This window comes from Vulpes vulpes, chromosome 7, assembly GCF_048418805.1.
Source record: "Vulpes vulpes isolate BD-2025 chromosome 7, VulVul3, whole genome shotgun sequence".
Classification (NCBI taxonomy): domain Eukaryota; kingdom Metazoa; phylum Chordata; class Mammalia; order Carnivora; family Canidae; genus Vulpes; species Vulpes vulpes.
In genome coordinates this window covers 51,139,897-51,146,843 of record NC_132786.1, presented here as the reverse complement: position 1 = coordinate 51,146,843, position 6,947 = coordinate 51,139,897, and the positions used below count along the sequence as shown (strand labels likewise).

Genomic DNA, 6,947 nt, shown 5'->3' with positions numbered 1-6,947 from the left:
GTGTGTTTTGGCATGGGGGAGGGTAGTCTTGGGCCTATACACGCTCAAGTCATCTTTCACATTTTTCATGGTATTAGATAAAAATGGTCCTGCCTTCTTAAATATGTCCTTCAATCCTTTTTTGACATGGTGTATGACATAAACGAAGATTTGATGACTTCATCCTTTGACTCAGCACCGGGTTTACCTCCGAGGATATCCTTCAATCTTGCCCCAGTGTGGAGGCCTGTTAGCACTGCACTTGCCTCAGCCTAGTTTTAAAAATAAATGTGGCTGCTTTTAATGACTTTTGTCCTTCCTTACTTCTAAACCCGCCTGCCTAGCACTGGAAAAGCATTTGGTCAAATTTGTGTCTAGCTTAAAAATAAATACATTCTAAGAGAGGATCTAGTTGCTTGAGCTTTAATGTATGGTTTTGGTTTTTTAAATATGTGGATTCCGCCCCCTTCATCCCGCCCCTGGTTTTGACTGTGTTCAGATGGCAGTGTTTTGCTATCTCCTTGCTTTGAACAACAAAATTGAATTACTTTGACCAGAGTCCTTAATTTATTTATATAGTACATTAATCTTAGAAACTTCCCACATAGAAACAAAGGTGTTAGGCCAACCAGCTCTGGTTTGCTCTCCAAAGATTCAGGCTTTAGACTAGTGATATGGGATCATACCGGCAATAGGAAGGAAAAGTTTGGATACAGAAAGAACCACCTGCTGTTACACTTACCAGGGATGGATAGGACTGCCAAGCCTTTAAGACAGACTTTTACTGCTACTTTTGTGCCTTCCTGAGACATGGTAAATGTCTCAGCTGTCAAAAATTTGCATTTCTCACCAACCTGAAAAAAAAATCAATTCTTACCGATTAAGAAAAGCGATTATAAACTATAGCAAAATAGCGACAGAGAAGTTACTACAAAAGGTTCATAGTAGCTTTGGCTTTGAATTTATGATGCTTGAGTATTACACTGAAAATTTTCTACATCTACATCAGATTTGTGTTACTTTGGAATGATTCTGGCTAAATTTGAGGTGTAATTCAGTAAAACTGACAATCTAGAACTTTTCTGATTGCACAGTGGAACATAAACTTTAGTAGAGAAAGGCAAAAAAAGGATGTCAATGATTTTTTTCTATTTAAGTCTTTATTAAAATCCATCTGAAATTAGATTTCTCTTTCCTTTTTTTTTTTTTTAATTTTTTATTTATGATAGTCACAGAGAGAGAGAGAGAGGGGGGCAGAGACACAGGCAGAGGGAGAAGCAGGCTCCATGCACCGGGAGCCCGACATGGGATTCGATCCCGGGTCTCCAGGATCACGCCCTGGGCCAAAGGCAGGCGTTAAAACGTTGCGCCACCCAGGGATCCCCCTAGATTTCTCTTTCCATTGTAGATCCAGTGCTTAATTATCTGAGATTGATTTAAAAACTTTTGTAGATCACTTTCATGTTATTCGAAAATCTGAAAACAAGACTTTGAATGTTGTAAGCTAATAAAAGTGAGTTTAGGATCTTGGTAAAGCATTTTTATAAAGAAGTACTTTATGTGTCAGAGAGTTTGTAGCACCTACTTAAATAACAAGTGGTTAACTCAGAGTGAGTTGCAAAATAGTGTAGCTAAGGGTACTATTTTATGTAAGGGGTTAAGGTAGACAAATTGTTTTTTTTTTTTCTTTTTTCTTTTTTTTTTTTTTTGTTTGTTCTATTTTTAAAAAGATTTTGTTTATCCATGAGAGACACACAGAGGCAGAGGGAAAAGCAGGCTCCCTTCAGGGAGCCCCATGCAGTACTCGATCCCAGGACCCCAGGATCATGACCTGAGCCAAAGGCTGACCCTCAACCACTGAGCCACCCAGGCATCCCTTGTTATTGTTTTTTTGCCAGATACCTGAATCTTTGTTTCACTCGTTTTGCTGCATTGAAGGCCATCCTTCTGAGGGAGCAAGAATGCAAATATTCTGCTATGAAAGAGAATATACACAATCATTGGTAAATGATTCCCAGACATGAACTGTGTGTCATTTATTTTCTTGCCATATTTTTCCATTTTCCCATTGACCTGCCTTATCTTGACTTTTGATATTAATATAACAATTCAAGGATAATTTAGGTAGGCTGAAAAAATGATTCACAGCAGCCTATACCACATAGAAGTAGAAGAGCATTCCTGGTAGCCAGCCAACATCTCTGTTTTGTGGTGACATTATACCCCAAACCAGAGTTTCCTAAATTGTTCTGTGGATCCTGGAATGCTCTTCTCTGCTCCAAAAAGCTGGGGTATTTGGCATGTTATACCTCTACTCTTAGAGATTCAAAAAGTACGTGATGGAGGTTCTGGAACTCTTGCAACATTTCCCCTGTAATACCTATTCATATCCTGAGGAAGTAAATGTTCTTTCAAACTTTTTGAGACTATTGCCCTAAACTATATCATGAAAGGATCATATTCAAATATTTCTGGTGATCATACTGTATTGTGAGTCACACCCAGCTCCTCTTTCCTGTATCCACAATACTCTTGATACCATTTGTACCACTGTTCTAAGGCATCAAAGACAGGGACTTGTTCCTTCTTTCTGTTTGCTAGGCAGTACTCCTGAATCAGATGGGGTAGTGTTTTAAGCCTTCCTAGGGCAGCCCGGGTGGCTCAGTGGTTTAGCGCTGCCCTCAGCCCAGGGCATGACCCTGGAGACCCAGGATCGAGTCCCACATCGGGTTCCCAGCATGGAGCCTCCTTCTGTCTCTGCCTCTCAATCTCTCTCATGAATAAATAAAAGCTTTTTTAAAAAGGCCTTCCTAAATGAATCTGATACAACAAATAACAATATCGTTCAAGTAAGAGTTGTCTGTCAAATATAACGGGGTTATGTAGCCTATTATATTAGCTCAACCTCAACAGTATTGTGTTCAGTTTCTTGATTGGTACACTTGGCCTAGATTTCTTAGGTACAAAGGAGCTGTAGCCTTTATGTTTGATCAGAGAAGTTCTAGAAGAGACCACTGTTAATAATCTTAAACCCATTTCTGGGAAAAGCATGGACTACCAAGAATAAGTAATAATAAAGATCTGAACCCAAACCATATTTTATTATTACCAGATGAGTCAATGATGTGAGAACTGACCCCTGGGGAACAATTTTGTGCTCCCAGTGGGCTCTGACATTTATTAAGATTTAGTGTCATGATACTCCTTTGTCTCTAGAACCTATGAAGATCAAGTAAACTGTTGTCCTTGGAGATTTTTATTGTTATTTCAAAGTAATATAAATTTGTTTCTGCAAAATGTATTTACTGAAAGGCAGAATTTCTTAACTGATGTCATGGTCAAAAATTTCTGTGAAAGGGTAGGGAAATACTTTCTGCAGATCGAACTAAAATCTGAATTGTGTATGAGGCACGGGGCCTCTGGAGAAAAGGGGTAGCCAATTGCCCAAGATTTACAACTCCAGGCAGTAACTGGCGGAGTTCCAGATTTATCATCCCTAACACAGTTCAGTTGAAAGAGTAGGAAATCTCTTTATTTGTTTCACCTTGTTATTAGTTGGGGTCTTCGGAAAGATCAATAGTCATAAAGAATAAGATAAGTAAATTATTCCTGGAACCAGAAGATTAAGCTAAACCAGTAATCGATATGCTGACCTCTATATACTGAGAAGCAACAGGCTCCCTGTCAGTCTCTAGAAATGTGTTTGGTAAAGCTATTTTGAGAATTGTTTGTTGATTCAGAAGAGAATAAAGTATCAAGTCCAAGTGAGGGTGATGGGCAAACATTTCCCTTCTCCCTTTTCACAATCATGCTCATTTTACAAAAACAAAACCAAAAAAGGGGGAAAAAAAGGGAAAAAAAAGAAAAGAAGGAAAGAAAGAAAGAAAAAGAAAGGAAGGAAGAGAAAGAAGAAAGAAAAAAAGAAAGAAAGAAAGAAAGAAAGAAAGAAAGAAAGAAAGAAAGAAAAGAAAGAAAGAAGGAAAGAAGAGAGAAGCAAAAGTCTAACTACGCCCATCGTGCTGTGAAGCACCACCTCAAATTTTTCCAAACAGCTGGGGTGACTTATAGTCTAAAAACAGTGAAAAAGCACCAACTTTTTATTCCTGTTGTTTTATGATATTCTTGAACACTGTGCTAGGTTAGAGTGCAATTCATTTAGTTGCCTCAAATCTTTAAAATTTCTGGGGCAACGTGGGAAATTTTTGAAATACTGATATCGGGAAACCTCCTTTCCTCAAAGCACCATAAAAGTCACTCTTAAATCTTTGAAATGTTTTTTTTTTTAAAGGTTTTATTTATTTATTTATTCATGAGAGACAGAGAGAGATTGAGAGGCAGAGACATAGGCAGAGGGAGAAGCAGGCTCCATGCAAGGAGCCCGATGCGGCACTTGATCCTGGGACTCCAGGATCACGCCCTGGGCCCAAGGCAGGCGCCAAACTGCTGAGCCACCCAGGGATCCCCTCAAATCTTTGACATGTTTAACAGAGTTTTAGTGTTAGTTATCACTTTTATAACATTTTAATCCATTATGAACTAGTCATTGTAATACTGACAATTCCAAAAAAAGTTTTTAATTTAGAGGCATATTTTGGTTGGAGAGAAGTATAATAGGGTAATCAAACCATTCTTAAGAATAAAAAACACATCATTAGGATACTATTTTGTGTGGGAAGTGGAATGGATATATAATTTCAGGGGAAAACCAATGTTAAACTCTTACTTGTTGGTACCTTCAAGTGTATAGTATTTATATTTATATTCCATTGAATATACTTGAGCAATAAAATGGTTTTTTTTTTTAATTTTTTTTTTTATTTATTTATGATAGTCACAGAGAGAGAGAGAGAGGCAGAGACACAGGCGGAGGAAGAAGCAGGCTCCATGCACCGGGAGCCCGATGTGGGATTCGATCCCGGGTCTCCAGGATCGCGCCCTGGGCCAAAGGCAGGCGCCAAACCGCTGTGCCACCCAGGGATCCCCATAAAATGGTTTTATTTTAAAATGCTGGTATAGGGGCAACCTGGCTGGCTTTGTCAGTAGACCTGGCAACTCTTTTTTTTTTTTTTTTTTTTTTTGAGCTGGCGATTGTTGATCTTGAGGTCATGATTTCCAGACCCGCACTGTGTGTAGAGCTTACAGAAAATAATAAATAAATAAATAAAATGCTGGTGTAGATAATATGCCAGAATTTATATTTTTTGCACTCATGTAAGCTTACGATGAAACATTTTAGAGGTCAAGTTGTATGTGTGAGAGGATACACAGTTTTTCAAAAAAATTTAGTAGATGTGAGAGCAAGGGCAGAAATCATTGACAGAGACAATCTGTCCAGTACATTGGCCTTGACCCTCTCACCTCAAATGATTTATCTCACCTGAGCCTTAGCTTTGCAATTACCAGACTCCTCACCTACTACCAAAAAAGCAATTCTTGATTTTCAGCATCCCATCCGCTGACAACCCACCTTCTATCGTCTGGCTCACCCCCATCTCTACTCTGACTTGAGCCTCTCTTCAGCACCAGAACCTCCCAAATATCCCCACTAAACCTGGCTTGCTCACCTTTCAGGTTGGCTTTGGCCGCTTTACCTGACTCAGACTCCATCAGGTGTTTGCACCCCTACTCCACTCTGCTTCTCTACCCTCACTTGGCTTCTGCAGCCTGGTGGCCAGAAGGAGGCTAGATCAGTCCCCAACTCTGCCAACCACTCTGTCCTTCAATGCGACAAAGCCCAGGCAGGCCCCAGAGCCTCCTGACAGGCCTTCTCCGTCTCCCAGTTCACTTCTCACTCTCTGAGACCCGCGTTCTACTCTTGCTGCTCTGCACACGTGCAGGACCTTCCCCCCCCCCCCCCACCTACACTCACAAGTTGACTAATTCACTTCTTATTTCACTAGAGACAATAAGACTATGAGGTGTTTTTTTTTTTTTTAAGATTTTATTTATTTGAGAGACAGAGACAGAGAGCATGAGCAGGGGAGGGGCAGAGGGAGAAGCAGACCCCCCACCTGGGGGCTGGACATGGGGCTCCATCTTGGGACTCTGGGAGGATCATGACCTGAGCAGAAGCAGACACTTAACTGACTGAGCCACCCCGGTGCCCCTAGAAACAAGGTTAATCAGTGCCCTCCACCCACTACTTCTACCCAAGCTCTTGGCTTGCCCGCCTTCCACCTCCTTCTGAGGGATGTGTTTTGGGGCAGCTCCACCTGTGCACAGTGACTTTGCTCCCATGGTCACTCCTTCTGGCCATAATGACCCAGGTGTCTCCACACCCCCCACCCCTGCACTGGGCTTCTTACTGGCATGTGATATAATATTTCCAATCTTAAAAACAAGAAGGAAAGAAACAGTGACAGTCAACAGCACCACATCTTCTGCCAACTAATGTCCCATTTTCTTCACTCACCTTTACCTTCCTGCAGAAACTCCTGGAAGGGGTTGTCTTTCCTTGTCTCTCCTCCCTTCCATTCTCTTTGGAATGGCCTTGGCTCCTGCATTCCGAAACTGCTCTCACATTGTCAACTTCAGTTGTTAGTTCTCTGTCCTTCCTTATCTATTCCTTCCAGCGTTTGACACAAATGATCACTATTTCTTAAAACATTTTGTCTTTTTATTTTTTTCACTCGGCCTCCAGGGTACAAAGTGCACTTGCTCTAGAACCTCCTCCAACATCACAGATTGTTCCTGCTCATTGTGTTTTTGCTGAATAGGCTCCTTCTTCCTGTCTTCAGAGGCTGGAGTGTCCCGGGCTGAGGCTTCAGGAGGACACCGATCTTCATTCCCCACCTAATCTCATCCTGTCTGGTGGCTTTAAACTCCTTTCATACGCTGATGGTTCCCAAATGTGTAGCAGCAACCCAACCCAACCCTCATCCGGGCTCACATACTCCACTGCCCTCCCAGCACTAATGGACGTAAACTAAACACCATCGCCCCTGATCTCCTGATTTCTGTCCTCCCTC

General features: G+C 41.2%; 1 long non-coding RNA gene across 1 annotated transcript; it reads right to left on the bottom strand.

The window, feature by feature from the left end:
- Window positions 1-721: 721 nt before the first annotated feature.
- LOC140599677 (uncharacterized) lies at window positions 722-6,527 on the bottom strand. Its single transcript, XR_012002608.1, has 3 exons — window positions 6,392-6,527; window positions 1,882-1,954; window positions 722-833 (listed from the first exon to the last, which is right to left on the bottom strand). It is a non-coding gene; the product is annotated as an uncharacterized lncRNA (long non-coding RNA).
- Between the last annotated feature and the right edge of the window lie 420 nt (window positions 6,528-6,947).